This window comes from Ovis aries, chromosome 10, assembly GCF_016772045.2.
Source record: "Ovis aries strain OAR_USU_Benz2616 breed Rambouillet chromosome 10, ARS-UI_Ramb_v3.0, whole genome shotgun sequence".
Classification (NCBI taxonomy): Eukaryota; Metazoa; Chordata; class Mammalia; order Artiodactyla; family Bovidae; genus Ovis; species Ovis aries.
The window spans coordinates 24,347,435-24,364,707 of record NC_056063.1 but is presented as its reverse complement, the minus strand read 5'-3'; the positions used below and the strand labels follow the sequence as shown (position 1 = coordinate 24,364,707).

General features: G+C 39.5%; 1 protein-coding gene across 9 annotated transcripts in view; it reads right to left on the bottom strand.

Annotated features, from left to right (window-relative positions):
• The window catches only part of TRPC4 (transient receptor potential cation channel subfamily C member 4), a 212,039-nt gene that overhangs the window by 132,102 nt on the left and 62,664 nt on the right, over window positions 1–17,273 (bottom strand). The window lies entirely within an intron of this gene.

Sequence of the window (17,273 nt, the reverse complement as noted above, 5' to 3'; positions counted from 1 at the left end):
GATACCTCAGATGATAAAGAAGATGAATGGGCTCTGATACTCTAGAATAAAATATGCAAGAGAAGTATGTAAATACAATTGGAAAATCAATATTGTATAAAAAAACAAAATGGATGAGTATACATATTATAAATTATTACTTCTATTTATCTCAAAGTTGCAATTGATTGCTAGATTAGATTCCTTGAGGTCAAGGGTTACTATGTGGTCATATTTTAACATTATCTTGGCCACAGAGGCAGCTAAAGGAATTTTAAAGATAGCAGAATAACCAGAAGAATGGCAGGATTCCTTTACTGACTCTTTGCTCACCCAGACCATTCTCCTAACTTTGCTGTCTCTTTGAGTTGCTTCACTCCAGTGAACTTGGAGGAGCAAAAGCCAGTGACTTTGTACCAAGAATAATGTAATGATTCCACATTTGCTAGGCCTGTCAGTGTGGATGATGGCATATATACCCAGTTTCTCCAAGATCAATGTGCCTGTACATAACTATACATAGGGCTTCCCTGGTGGCTCAGTGGTAAAGAATCCGTTTGCCAATGCAAAAGACGAGAGTTCGATTCCTGGGTTGGGAGGATTCCCTGGAGAAGGAAATGGCAACCCACTCCAATACTCTTGCCTGGAAAATTCCATGGACAGAGTAGCTTGGTGGGCTACAGTTAATGGGTCACAAAAGAGTTGGACATGACTGAGGGACTAAAACAACAATTAAGATGAATATACACAGAGATATGTATATAGAAGCATATATTTTTCCAATTTGAAAATAATATATGTTCATTGTAGAGATTTTAGAGAAGACAGAAAAACACAAAAAAGAAAAACATGCACTCTATCCCAATATTCAGAGATAACTAATACTAACATTTTGCTGTGTATTTGTGACTGGCATCCAATGACCCTCACCACCTGATATTCATGCCCTTGTACAAGAAGACTCCTTTCACACTGAATCAGGCTGATCTGTGTGAGCATTAAAATCATTTGAAACTGGAAAAGAGGAATAATATGATTCTATATTACTCGTGCTTGGTGAAAAACATTCTAGGTAATTTTTCCAGATAAACTTTAGAATCTCTTTCAAACGTCAGAAACCATCTATGATTTTTAAGAGAAGCAGTTCCATTATTTTTATTATGAAGGGGTGTGCATGCATATATGTGTGTGTAGCTGTACATGGATATGTGTGCATCCCTTGGTATCTTTGGGGATGGGTTCTAGGACCTCCACCTTGGATACCTCCACACACACACACACACACACACACACGGGCTTCCCCGAGGGCTCAGCAAGTGATGTCTGTCTGCAATGCAGGAGACACAGGAGCCCTGGGTTCAGTCCCTGGATTGTGATGATCCCCTGGAGTAAGATATGGCAACCCACTCCAGTTTTCTTGCTTGAAGAATCCCATGGACAGATGAGTCCCATTGGCTACAGTTCACGGGGCCACAAAGAGTCGGACATGACTGAACAAGCACACACGTGTGCACACATGCACACACACACACACACACACACACACACACACACACACATATATATATATATATATATATATATACTGTGCTGTGCTAGGACATGACTTAGTGACTAAACAACAACAAAATAACTGAACGCCCAAAAGTTTATCACCAAAGCTCACATTTCAAAGTTTAGTTTCCCCTTGCGCTTGAAGTGAAAGTGAAAGTTGCTCTGTCGTGTCTGACTCTTTGTAACCCCATGGACTGTCACCAGCAAATCCTCTGTCCATGGGATTTGCCAGGCAAGAATACTGGAGTGGGTTGCCATTCCTTTCTCCGCAGAATATTCCTGACCCAGGGATTGAACCCTGGTCTCCTGCACTACAGACTGCTTCTTTACTGATTGAGCCACCAGTATACCCTCTCTCTTACTTTAACATAAACTCAGTCTTCATACAAGTGCTAAGGCTTCTCAAGGAATTTACTTTGAAGAACTTTTAGCCTCTTCCACACACATAAGCATTTTTAATTAAATTGAACTGAATAAGTATAAAATGCTCAAATGACATCAAGGTGAAGGCGCATGTACTGAGCTCTCTAAATGCCAGCCATATTAGCGTGCTGCTGCTGCTGCTAAGTCGCGTCAGTCGTGTCCGACTCTGTGCGACTCCGTAGGCTATTAGTGTGCTAACCATCTAATCTTTACAACAACATGGTGAGCAGGGACTATTATCTCCTTCTTATTTATGAGAAAGTCAAGGCTCAAACAATTTGCCTAGACGATAAGATAGGATTTACAGCCACCTCTTTCTCTCTCGAACCTCTTTACCATCTTTCCCTCCTTCCTTGTCCACAAACAGAAAATAAGGACTCTTTCTTGTATTTTCTTACCATCAGATGGAAATGCCTCAATGCTTGAAGCATTGCTTTATTGGTTGAGATTGTTTTTTATCCTCTATTTTTCACTTGAGTTTCAGAAGGAGCTGAAAGCTTTTTGCTCTTGTGCATTCCAAAAATATTTAATGATGATGCTGATGACTTTTATAATAAGTGTGATATGTTGAGAGGAAGGAACAAGAGAATTCTGGAGGACTGCTTATCTATAATTTGCTGGTCATCAAGAAAAAGAAAATGTCAATGTGTATTATCTTATGAGTCAGAATGACCAGTTAGTTTAAACTACTTTATCATGTTAACAGTGAAACATAGTCCATCTTTTAAAAATTCTTCCATTTAGGGCAGAATCATTCAGATCACTCATGATTGCCATTTGCCAACTGACTAAAGGAAATCTAGGCTCTATCTATGTTGTAACAGCATTTAAATTCCCTGCTGTGGAATAATAGGAATCAATTTAATTTTTAGACTTTCAAAGTACTTATTGGTCAAAATACTTTACGTTGGTTTCTATTTGACATTATAAAGATCATGTTGGGGATAATTTTCAGCTTTTTCATATTAATGGTGGACAATATTATAAACATTTTCTATTGACATTTTCCATCCAGAAATAAAGAAAGGATAATTGATGATGTATCCAGCTATGTTTCACAATAAGATAAGTATTTTGAGAAGTTGTTGTTGTTTAGTCACTAAGTTATGTCCAACTCTGTGACCCCATGGACTGTAGCTCACCAGGCTCCTCTGTCCAAGGAATTCTCCAGGCAGGAATACTGGAGAGGGTTGCCATTCCCTCCTCCAGGGGATCTTCCCAAGCCAGGGATTGAAACCGTGTCTCCTTCATTGCAGGTGGATTTTTTACCATCTGAACCACCAGGAAGGAGAACATCTTTAATACTTTATAATCCTCTCTCTCTTGCCTTCACTCTCTCTCTGAATTTTGATAGTAAATATGATGATGGTATTTAGTTTCACTTACTGTGAATATCCAGAATGTAACAGAAGCAAATCAAAAAGGGTAACCTCAGCTGGTTAACCACTGAGGAAGTGGAAATGTTTTCACTCTGCAAGGGGCAGCTCTAAAGACTAGAACATATAGGCTGCCTTAGCACAGGACATTTAAAAAGGACTATATGAGATTCATGAGTCTGCAGAAGTAAATTACTTGCTCTAAAGTCTAGCAACTAAAATCAAATGAAGACAAGAGATAAAAGTAAAGTCTTTCTCTTCCCAGTAGCCAGGGATATATTTATTAGCATCGATATCAATTAAAAACGTCCCTTATTTTTAGTCATGGGTTGGATACATATTTACATTAACTTGCCCATGCCAATCTCCTATTTCATCCTTTGATTTCCTGATTACATAATAGGTACTCTTTCTAAAGCCACAAATTGCATTAGCATATCCACAGAAATTATTTTTTGAAATCCCCTAGGAGCACTGAGATAGAAAGGAAAAGGGTAAACAATTAAATTATCCTGTCCTCTCCCTAAATAGGGTTTCTAGTTCCAATAATTGCATTTTTCAAATGAAAAAGAAGGCATGCACTCCAGAAGGTAAATTGCCAGTGCTGAACTTTATCTTTTAGTGTATGTTGTATTATTAGTATGTTTGTTTGTCAATAGGAAGACAGAGATTATGACATAATATAGTAATAACAGTATATTATGTTGTTATTACATGTCACCTTGTGAAACACTTTTACAGAACTTTAACACCACCAGACATTAAAGAAGCAAGTACGTTAATTCTATGATTCCAATTAATACCGAGAAAACCAAGGCTCAGGATGATTTTCAGAGGCTTGTCCTGTTAGCAAGTGTTGAACAGGGCTAGAAGTCAGTATTTCTGTCACTCAACTCTACTCTTCCCTGGCATTTCATAGCTTCTAATTACTTCTAATGACTTAGTATCTATTGAGCAACTAAATTATAAATGGTATCATAATAGACAAGATAGAGGCACAGCGTAAGTATGTAATTCTAGAGGCTCTTTTAAATTTATGTAACTCATATCCTAAATAGGATAATTAGCTAATCATTTTAATGATTCTTATCCAAATTGGCACAGTGGCTGGAGCCAGATAGCCTGGTGATGATTTTCCGTGACTCTTGAGTTCCAGCACCGATATTTCCTGGTTCTGTGTTCTGGGATGTGTCACTAATACTTTTTTGTGCTTTCATTTCCTCATCTGTAAATGGGGAGAACAATGGGACCAACCTTCACCAGATAATGTGAAGATGAAATGAAATAATGCAAATAAAATTCTTATCATGAATTACTGGCATGATGACAAGTTCAATGAATATTCATCATTCAGGCTATCTGCAGGTTGGATGCTAGATACTGGTTTATAGATTCTTTTGGTCAGGTTAAATCCCCAATACTTTTCCCTCTTCTATAAAACAAAGTGATTGGGTTAGATGATCTCCAAGGTCTCTTGAAATTATAAAATTTGATACTCTTTTTAGTGGGGCTTTCAAATCAAAATTTCTTCAACTGAAATACTCTAGGATCTTAACTACTGAATGGATAAGTAATGTTTAGCAAAGTATTTTTCCCAAAGAAGGGAAAATATAATAAATGCATTAGTGAAATTGGAAAATTATTTGGTATTAAATACCACTTAATCACTAGTATTTAAGATAGTTATTTGAAATCTCCCAAAAGCAAGGTTATCATGGTATAATGCAACCATACGTAACATGAGGTATACAACTATAGGTATTCTGTAGTTTTCAACATTCTCTAAGTCAGCAGTTCTCAAAGTGTTGTCTCCAGACCAGAAGCATTAGTGTCACTTTCATACTTGGGAGAAACACAAGTCCCAGGGACCCCTTCCAGACCAGCTATATCAGAGACTCTTGGGGCGGGATCCCACAAACTGAAGTAAGAAGCCCTCCCAGAAATGTTGATGGTATAGAAGATTCAGTACTAGTGTCTAAGTGAAGAGTGAAAAAGAAAGTACTGCCTCTGATGAACATTTACTGAAGCAGCTGAAACTGAAATTGAATCTGGCCTTAGAAGACATCAAAGAGAAAGGTCTGCTAGAAATAATTAGAAGTCAAGTAACCAATCAATTGACTGAAAAAAGGGAGCTGAGAAGTCACTGTTGGTTATTCCCTATGGAGAAATATAGCACTAAGGAGGTTAAAGAAAAGTTCAGTAAAATCAGCAGAGAGTATCAGAGTAATGATTCTAGCCAGGAAGCAGTCTCAGTAAGAATACATAATCTCCCATCTCCCTGCCCAGTGTGGAGAATGACAGGTTCTCCGTGCTGTATACTACATGAAAAGAAATAAAGTATTGCTCTTTTCATTTTTTATAGTAAAAATGAAAACACTAAGGACTCAGTATCTTGATTTATGAAGAAGTACATGAAATAGGGAAGAAAATAATTAATAATCTGTGCCCATCTATTTATCTGGAAAAACCTAAATATCTTCATTAGATGCGGCATTGAGAAAAGTTTTTAACATAATAACTAACCATCATAAACATTTAAACAATATACAAGGGAAAGGACATACAACTAATGTCAAAGTGATTGGAAGACAGGTGACTTTATGCACTTCAAGGTCCTCCCTATCATCTGTATATCAATCCCAAACCCCTTTCTTAAGGCTAAAATGTCTGATAATTTCCTAGATGTCAATGTCAATAAAGCAAAAGCTGAGTATATCCAAGCAGGTCTCATACACCTCTTTTAGAGTCTCTACCTCAGCTACTGGAATTAACTTTCCCCAGTTATAAACCAAACATTCATACTCCTCCTTCAGGCCTTTCTCCTGCTCCCCCGATGCCCTCCATCCAGTAATATTTTGTATTTATCAAGTCTAATCAGTTTAGTTTCATAATTACCCAAGGATTGATTTCTTTTTTCCATTATGATTCAGTTCAGTTCAGTTCAGTTCAGTCGCTCAGTCGTGTCTGACTCTTTGCGACCCCATGAATCGCAGCAAGCCAGGCCTCCCTGTCCATCACCAACTCCCAGAGTTCACTCAGACTCACATCCACCGAGTCAGTGATACCACCCAGCCATCTCATCCTCTGTCGTCCCTTTCTCCTCCTGCCCCCAGTCCCTCCCAGCATCAGAGTCTTTTCCAATGAGTCAACTCTTCACATGAGGTGGCCAAAGTACTGGAGTTTCAGCTTTAGCATCATTCTTCCAATGAAATCCCAGGGCTAATCTCATTCAGAATGGACTGGTTGGATCTCCTTGCAGTCCAAGGGACTCTTAAGAGTCTTCTCCAACACCATTGTGATTACATTTACTCATATCCCCGTGATATTTTTCCTGTCTCTCTTCACAACTAGACTCTAGAAAACAAAAATCATGTCTCCTCCCCAGTGACAGGGCTCAGACCTGGCCCAAAAAGCATATGCAAATTGTAAATTGTTCCCTGGTGAATGTACTGGAAGAATAAGCTGAGTAATCTGAAATCTCAAGCCCCCATGATTTCAGGAGGCAATCATGCCTTGCATCTTATTCCAGAGAAAGAAATTAACACGTGACACATTCGTCAAAGAAGAGTCTATTTCCTGATCCACATCTGTCACATTTTAAGTTCTAAGTAAGTGTTCTGATCATTAGATTTGTGTGTTTTAATAATAGATCCTTTTCCTTGATTCATTTTAAGACAAGTTATGCTGATTTTGACCACTTGGATATTACTGTTCTTAGGTTATAACACTCAGCTTCAGTGACCTCAACAAAATTAATGGTAATATGTTCCAGGGTCTTTGAGGGTGGCCTGTAAGACTGCAAATTAGGCAAACAGAGTAAACACAAAATGGCTTTCATGATCACAAGAATCTTCTAAGGAATTTAATTTATGAGATAAAAAATCCTGTCAAGAATTTATTTGTTACCTACCAGATGCTGGCTAATGGAAACTTTTATTCCAAATGATGTTGGCCACACTTAAGAGATGCATTGTCTAAGTAAGTCACAGATAAACAGCCAGGCTCTAATGGGGTTCGTCTGCCCCCCTCTCTCCCCCACAAACCCCAAGGACCTCTTTTATGTGCCATACTGTATACATTTCCTGGTGTAACAACTTCTCTTTTATTGTACAAGATACCAGGAACTCTGAGGTAGGCTGGAGTTGCTCTTTCCAAATTACAAAGTTCAAACCAAAAGATACAACTTTTGTTGATTCTCAGTGTCTTTGCTGAAGAGTCTAGAATGTGCAAACAGAAAAGAAAAATTCTTGGCTTACGAACTGATATAAAAGAAATCCTCCAGAAACGCAAGGCCTGGGATATTTCAGACTCCTGACAGATTGCAAACCTTTACTGCCTTTTATTAATGATCAGGGTTCCAGATCAAGTGCCTCTAAGAAGCCAAGACCTACTTGTCAGACTAGAGTTTAGCTCAGAAGTTGAACATCTTCCAACAAACAATCTCATAATAGCAGATATCTTCTCCAGACACCAAATTACTTTGGCCAGCACAAATGTCATTGACTAAAGAGACACTGAAAAGTTTGGTCACTGTTCTCTAGACAATAAAATTAAGAAGATTATATAGTAATAAGCAGGAAAAACACAATAGCAATTTTGTTCTATAGACCTGTTACAATCTTAAATGATCTAGACACACAGTCCCAAGTCTGTCTCATGGTTGCTCTTATAGATAATAAACAAGAGGGTATACAATATAAGATCATTGTTATTAAGAAATGCAAATACTTTAGGAGTATGATTGTGCAGATGTTTCAAATTCACAAGATGACTGGAGAAGTAGCACCTGAACTTACATAGATAAGAACAGATTCCTACTCATTCCTAAGTGTCCGGTGTTTCTCTAGTAGTGGGAAACTGGGATATAACATAATATATGTCTTTAAACATTACTACTACTTGTCCACCCTTGCCAAGGATAGCACAAATTGGAAAATTCTTGTCTTACAAACAGATACAAGAGAAATCGTCCAGAAATACATGGCCTGGGATATTTCAGACTACTGCCAGATTTCAAACCTTTGCAAACCTTTACTACCTTTTATAAATAATCAAGATCAATATGGTGGGAAGGTAACCCAAACAACTGGATATGAAACAATTAAAAACCAGTAAAGCAAAAAGCAAAGAAGTATTGTCATTGTGGAGTGTTGCTTTATCAAAGTTTGGAGCCAGGTGAGGGAAAAGGATGCCTGATGTTGAGACATAGAATGGGCCAAAAAACACGGACTTTTGGGGAGAACTTTCAGGAGACATCCAGCCTTGAAATTCTTGTCCTAATCATGGCAATGATTCTGATCAAAGTCCTCCAGTAAAGCAAAGATAACGGCATTAATAGCAACAGCAGGTCTTGCTTTAAAATAATGTAATGTCTCTAAGGTGGCTTAGTTAGTAAAGAAATCTGCCTTCAGTGCAGGAGACCCAGGTTCAATCCCTGGATTGGTAAGATCCCATGGAGAAGGAAATGGCAACCCACTCCAGGATTCTTGCCTGGGAAATACCATGGACAGAGGAGCCTGGTGGGGCTACTTTCCATGGGGTCACGAAGAGTCAGACACGACGTAGTGAGTAAACCACAAACAGTGTCTCTAAGAGTCCATCTGAAGGGTTAATAGGGTAGCAGAGATGTGCCTGCAAATGGGCCTCTCTGCTAGGGCTGGACATCCTTGCAAATGAGGTGTTCTGCCAAAGAGTCTGGACACAGCCTTGAGTTTAATGGTCCCTTGCAAACAGGGAGCATTCCCTTCTTGTGATAAAGAAGGAATAGAGGGCTTTGTACAGACTCTGCAGTAGACTAGGATTTTACTCCCCTTTGCTATATGATAACATATATGCACCTGCGCTGTGCTGAAAAGGCTCATTCATGCAGTCTGGAATTCTGCCTAGGGGGCTTTTATAATAAACAGCAATTAGTTTTTTGCCCAGTTCTGTTCCTCTGGCCGGAGTGTGCGTGTCATCTGTCTCTTGTGTGTCTTGTTCTGTGTCATTTCACTCGTAATCTCCAACATCTGGCACCCAACGTGGGGTTCGAGTGAAACCGAAAGGGTGAGTAACCCCGGGGGGATTTTAAATCCATAGCAGGGGAACTTTTGGGAAAATTGTGAGGAATTCCTCACCCTAGCAGAGGGGAGCTTTCAAAAAAATCGTGGGGAATTCCTCATCATTACGGGCACAATACATGGAGTTAGTCCAAAGGCTTCTCCACTCCATAGGCATTAAAGCCTCAACTCGTCAGTTGAGTGAGCTCTTTCGCTTGGTGGAGCAATATTGTCATTGGTTTCAATATCAAACTAAGTTACAGTTAAACTTGAAGGAATGGAAAATAATTCAAAAGGAATTGAGAAAGCAACATCAGAAGGGTAATGTAATCCCTTTGAAGTTATGGACTTCGTGTAGTGCTATAACACAGGGTTTGACCTTGCTCTCTACTGATAATGAAACGAAATCTAATGCTTCAAGGAGGGGAGAAATAATTTATGGGGATGTGTCAGACGTTGGTGGGGCTTCTGCATCGCCTGAAGGCAAGGATACAAATGAGCCTCCTCCTGTAAATGGTGAAACATTGGATAGTTCAGAATCAGATTTGGAGGCTTCTTTGGTTTTGTCAGAGGAGGGCAAAGAGATTAAAGAAATGACCCATCTATTCCAGGAATGGTGGAAATCCCTTAAGGAGGAGAAAAAATCTACACCTTCTGCTCCTGCTTGTGCTTCTCTTCTCCCCACTGCGGTTAATCGGCCCGATGTGGGCAGGGAACATTGTCGGTTCTCCTTTCCTTTGTCTGTGCTTCATGATGATGACTTGCCTGCTCCCCACAATTGTTTCCCATCCAGAGACAGCAGGATGGCAATGTGATAAATGTACAATATAATACGCTCCTTTGGAATATAAATTTTTTAAAGATCTTAAGGCTGCAGTAGCGCAGTACGGTCCTCAGCTCCCTTTGTTTTGGCTATGCTGGAATCATTGGGAAAAGGCAAATTAATCATTCCGTTAGATTGGGAATCTATTGCCCAAGCTGTCTTGGAGGGGTCTCAATGGTTGCAACTTCGTAGCTGGTGGGAAGAAGCTAGAAAGCAGGCTCAGATTAATGAGGGACAGAATCCCCCTGGTCCTCTTGAGGACAAGCTAATGGGAGAGGGCCAATATCGGGCTTTAAGAGAACAGACTCAATACTCTGATCAGGACTTACAACAAGTCCGCCAGGTCTTTTTACGAGCATGGCGCCGTGTGGTGCCTACTGGCCACGCCCAGCCCTCCTTTGTTAAAACAATGCAAGGCCCCAATGAGCCATATACTGATTTTCTAGCAAGATTGAGGGTAGCTGTGGAACGGGCTATAGGGAGGGATGAGATTTCAGAGATATTATTACAAACTTTAGCATTTGAAAATGCAAATCCTGAATGCAAGCGTATACTGGGACCTTTAAAGGGACAGGGTGCATCTATAGCTGAATATATCAGAGCCTGCTCAGGAGTAGGAGGAACTGAGCATCAGGCTAATGTCTTTGCTACAGCCTTGGCCAAAGCTATGAGACCACAAAAGGGAGGTAACTGCTTCCATTGTGGAAAACCTGGTCATATGAGAAGAGAATGTCAGAAATTAAAAGATGATCAAGGTGCAATTCCTAAAGACAGATATCTTGCTGGGAAGAATAAGACTTCTCCTGGACTTTGCCGTCAGTGTGGGAAGGGGTTTCATTGGACTAATGAATGCAGATCTAAAACAGACAAAATAGGCAACCCGATACCGGGAAACTATCCTGCGGGCCTAAGTCCTTGGGGCCCAGGAACAATACCGGGGACTTCTCCTCCTTGCCCTCTTCCCCATCCCATCTGCCCCAACCCTATTCCCTCCCAACAACCATTACGAGTCGATGCCCCATTAAAAGGACCTCAGATGATGATTTCGGACTTAACGGTCTGCTACTTCAGGGAGTGCTGCTGCTGATTTGCCACTAGCTGATAATGTTCTTTTGTCACCAGGGGAAGGCATTTATAAATTAAAAACAAATGTATTTGGACCACTGCCTAAAGGCACTTTTGACTTGATATTAGGCCATAGCAGCGCGGCTTTGAGAGGTTTAACCATAATTCCTGGGGTAATAGACTCTGATTAAGTTGGGGAAATTTTAATTATGGTCTCTACTTCTACCACACTTTCATTGTTAGCTGGGGAACGTATTGCTCAAATACTTCTCCTATCTTATCATCCCTTTTTGGCTCTTCCTAATGAATGAACAGGAGGATTTGGAAGTACTGGGCGACATATATTTTGGGAAATGCTTATCAAAGATTCCCGCCCTGTTCTCGCTTTGATTATACAGGGAAACAACTCTGAAGGACTAGTAGACACAGGGGCGGATGTTTCAGTCATTTCTTCTCAACAATGGCCCCAAGATTGGGAAAAAGAAAAAAGCCCTTTAATGCTGACGGGATTGGGCTCCATTGCAGATGTCTGGAAGAGTACCCATCCCTTGCGATGTCAATTCCATAATGGAAGATCAGTGTTTGTTACCTTTTATACTGTAAATATACCTATTAATATATGGGGAAGAGATCTTCTCTCTCCTTTGGGGGCTTCTGTAACCATTCCATTGGAAAACTAGTAGCCACTGCTCAAATTCCTCGAGCACTCCCATTAAAATGGTTACCTAATACTCCAAAATGGGTTGAGCAGTGGCCATTACCACAAATGAAGCTCGAGGCATTAGAACAATTAGTACAAGAACAACTCCAACTTGGTCATATAGAGCCCTCTACCTCACCCTGGAATTCTCCTGTTTTGGTTATAAAAAAGAAATCTGGAAAATGGAGAATGTTAACTGATTTACGAGAAGTTAATAAATGTATTGAACCTATGGGAGCATTACAATTGGGACTCCCCTCTCCAGCTCTTATTCCTCAGAATTGGTCCTTAATGGTGTTAGATCTTAAAGACTGTCTTTTTTACCATTCCCCTACAATTGCAAGATAGAGATAAATTTGCTTTTACAGTTCCTGTTCTTAATCATGCTCAGCCTGTTAAGCGTTATCAATGGACAGTCTTACCACAAGGAATGATAAATTGTCCTACCTTATGCCAAGAATTCGTAGCTCGCTCTTTACAATCCCTCCATCAAGAATACCCCAATTATAGTCTATATCATTATATGGATGATCTCCTCTTGGCAGCTCCTAGTATTGCTGAACGTGATGAATTCTTTTTAAAAGTACAGGAGGCTTTAAGACTATACAATTTGCAAATAGCCCCAGAAAAAATTCAAAAGGACTTTCCTATTTCATATTTAGGGACAATATTGGAACAACATAGAATTAGGCCCCAAAAGTTGCAAATTAGAAGAGACCATCTCAAAACCTTAAATGATTTTCAAAAGTTATTGGGAGATATTAATTGGCTACGCCTGGTACTTGGGATTCCTACTTATCAATTATGACATTTGTTTTCTACTTTAGAAGGAGATACAGCTCTGGATAGCCCCCGGACCTTAACCCCATTGGCTTTACGGGAACTTCAATTTGTTGAGCAATGACTAAATGATGGCTTTTTGACTTACTTACATGCATCTCAACCTATTTCTTTTATAATATTTCATACCTCTTATTCCCCATCTGGTGTAATTGCTCAAGAAAAAGGATTAATAGAATGGGTTTTCTTACCTAACAGTTTTTCCAAAAAATTGACTATATATATGGATAAATTAGCCTTCCTTATACAGAAGGGTCACCATCGTATTTTACAATTATCAGGATGTGAACCACACCAGATTGTTACTCAGTTAACAACTGCTCAAATATCTCGATGTTTACAATTTAATGAAAACTGGAAATTTTCTCTTGCCTCATATCCTGATTTGTTTTCTAATCATTATCCATCATCTAAATTGATTGATTTTCTCTGGATTAACAGAGAAAATATATCTCATTCCCCAATTTCAGATGTTCCAGTTAAGGGACCCACTATTTTTACAGGTGCAAATAAAAATACTGCTGGATATTGGACCCTGGAAAATTCCAAGGTTCTCCCTCACTCATTTTCTTCTGTACAGCCCACTGAATTATGGGCTGTCTATTTAGTTTTGCAAGATTTTCCCCAACTTCCTATTAACATTGTTTCAGATTCTCGATATGCTGTTCTCTCTTGCCTACAGCTTCTCCATGTCTCCCTTCCATTGACTCTTAAAACAGCTATTGATAAATTGTTTTACCAAGTACAACAATTGCTCTTGCAGCGTTCAGAGTTAATTTTCTTTACTCACATCCGTGCACATTCTGCCCTTCCTGGACCCTTATCATCCAGAAATGCTACAATTGATGCCTTACTTTATCCTATAGAAGCAGCAAAACAAGAACATCTCTTACAACATACCAACTCCAAAGGGTTACAAAAATCTCATGCTATTACTTGAAAACAAGCTCAAAATATTGTTCGTTCTTGTTCCATATGTGCACCCTTTGCTTTGCCATTTACCCCACCAGGTGTCAACATGAGAGGACTACAAGCAAATCAGATATGGCAAATGGATGTAATTTACATTTCTTCCTTTGGACAACAAAAATGTGCGCATCATACTATAGATACTTGCACACATTTTCAATGGGCCACTGCATTACATTCTGAAAAGGCTGACGCTGTTATTACTCATTTGTTCTCTTGTTTTGCAGTTATGGGATTACCAATTGAATTGAAAACTGATAATGCACCTGCTTACCAATCTGCAAAATTAGCTCACTTTTTATCTCAATACCACATAACTCATACTTTTGGTATTCCTTATAATAGTCAAGGGCAAGCTATCATTGAAAGAGCTAATCGTACCTTGCTTGATTATCTTGAAAAAATAAAAAAGGGGGAACAAGAGAGATTTATGAAACCTAAAGACATTCTGAATAAAACCTTACTTACCCTAAATTTTTTGAATGTTTGGAGCAAGGGAAATCTATCAGCAGCAGAGTTGCATTTTCAAGGGAAAGAAGAGGATAAGAAGATCTTGAATACGCCTATTTGGTATAAAGATAAAGAGAAAGGTTGGATCCCAACATCATTAATATATTTGGGACGAGGGTATGCTTTCATTTCTGTTGATAATTACAGGTTTTGGACCCCAGCAAGAGTGATCAAAATCAACAATGGCTGATCCCTTTGTTCAAAAATTAGAAGAGCTTACTATACAGAGAAGCCTTACTTCTCGTACAAGGGAAGCAACACCTCCTACATGGGGTCAAATGAAGAGGTTGACGCAGGAAGCAGAGAAGACGTTAATGAAGGCGGGGCAACCTCTGAATCCTACCAATCTTTTGCTTGCCACGATGGCGGTGGTGACATGTCAGGTAATCGGTGTATCGGCAAGTAATCATACATATTGGGCACATATACCTAATCCCCCATTAGTAAGAGCAGTTTTCTGGGGGGAACCAGAAGTGCAGGTATGTACTAATGAGATTGCCTTCTTTCCCCCGCCAGCTTGCGGGGGAATAGAACAACTATCTCATCATAAACAACAATATAATATTAGTAATTTGACCATTGCAGTGGAAGGTATTCCTTTATGTATGGGAGGACACCCCTTTTGTCTGTCCACCAAGGAACATTCTCATCATTCTTATAATACATGGGGGGTAAAATATAATAGTTACCATTTTGCTGCTTTTACTGTGCTTGTTTCCACCAGGGGATTTAGCACCTCGACAGAACCGATAGACATTCATAATGGAAAACACATGTCACTATGTCCTGTTAACTTTTTTGTTCCTTCTCTAGAATCTTTGGAGTGGGAACGTTGCCAAGGTCATCGACCCTTTAAAGTCATGAATTATTCTGGGGCCATCACTATAGATTGGAATCCAGATCATGGGCAATTCTGAGAAAAATGGTCAAATAAATCTCTTAGGTGGCATCGTGCAAATAGCACTTTGATGGGCAATGGTAATGAAACAGTTAAATGGCAGCAATTTGCACTTGTCCCTCCTCAATGACAATTGCAAGGATATCCGCACATTCAAGGAGATATTTGGAAACTATGGGCGGTTTCTGGTAATCTCGCTATCTGGTCAGGAAACTATACTTTGGACAGTGGTGACTCTTCCGGTCCATTCCATGTTAATTTACATGTTAATAAATCTTATTCTGCAATGGCATGTGTAAAATATCCTTTTGCATTGTTATATGGAAATTGGACCTAGAATGATACTGCGGGGTCTGTGTCATGTGACTATTGTAATCTAACTCAATGTGTAAATCAGTCTTGGTGGGAAGAATTTGAAAGATGAGCCTATAATTCCAATTTCTCGCTAGTAATTGTTAAGGCTCAGACAGAAGTATGGTTACCTATAAATCTGACTCGGCCGTGGTCGGATTCTTTTGCTGTTTCTCACCTAATAACCGCTGTACAGACTTTGCTATACCGATCTCAACGTATGCTTGGTGTGGTCAATGCTTCGATTCTAGCAGTCGCGTCAGTAACTGCAACAGCAGCAGTGGCAGGTCTTGCATTACACCAAGGAATTCAAACAGCTGATTTTATTCAGGACTGGCATAAAGACTCATTTGTTATGGCAACAACAGCGAGATTTGGATGCCCAACTTGCTACCGACACGCTCAATCTTCAACACACCGTTTCCTGGCTTGGAGATCAACTGGCTGTTTTATCTACACAAAGTGTGTTGAAATGTGATTGGAATTCTTCTCAGTTTTGTATAACACCTGCACCATTTAACATGAGTGAAGGATGGGATAAAGTAAAACGACCCTTGACTGGGCATCAAAATCTCACTACGGAGATTATGGACCTGGAACGACAAATTTTGTCTACTTTTAGCAGGACTTTACCTGACATTATGGGGTCTGATTTGCTAAAATGTCTTCAAGAAGGAATGAATAACTTAAATCCATTAGGGCATGTATCCTCACTAATTGGGACTACTTTTGGGAACACTGTGTTTATATTACTTTTATGTCGTGTTGCTTTTCCAGTCTTCCGGCGATGGCGGAAAGGGAAACAACTAAAGCACGAAGCAGAGAAGATCCAGACCATGTTACAATTTATAAAAGCAAATAAAAAAGGGGGAGATGAAGGGTTAATAGGGTAGCAGAGATGTGCCTGCAAATGGGCCTCTCTGCTAGGGCTGGACGTCCTTGCAAACGAGGCTTTCTGCCAAAGAGTCTGGACACAGCCTTGAGTTTAATGGTCCCTTGCAAATGAGGGAGCATTCCCTTCTTATGATAAAGAAGGAATAGAGGGCTTTGTACAGACTCTGCAGTAGACTAGGATTTTACTCCCCTTTGCTCCATGATAACATGTATGCACCTGCACTGTGCTGAAAAGGCTTATTCATGCAGTCTGGAATTCTGCCTAGAAGGCTTTTATAATAAACGGCAATTAGTTTTTTGCCCAGTTCTATTCCTCCGGCCGGAGTGTGCATGTCGTCTGTCTCTTGTGTGTCTTGTTCTGTGTCATTTCACTCGTAATCTCCAACACCGTCATTTGCAGAAAATATTTGCACCTTTATCAAATAGAACAGAAACTGCTAGAGGTGTAAAAACAATTGTTTTTATAAGATTTTACTTGAAAGGACAGATTTTGAGCCGCTGAAATATATGCAATGTCTTCTGCAATTAGTCAATGAGGCTTGATGTGGGGAAGTGAAGAGTTCAACGTGGAAGGATAAAGGATCAGATAGTTCAGATACAGGGCAGTACCAGGGAATAATGTAGACAGACAAAAATAGATTCCTTATTCATTTCTGTCTATGATTTTTCCACTTCCTTAGGGGTAAAAAATAGGAAGATAACAGGAATTAAAACCAGATAGTATTTATAATCACGTACCATTTTAGCTTAGTTTCTACTGATGACATTAAGATACAGCTACATTTTGCCAATAGTAAGTGTGATATATTAAATCTACAGTCAGTTATTTTCTAGTAAACTTTTTTGCTTTTTA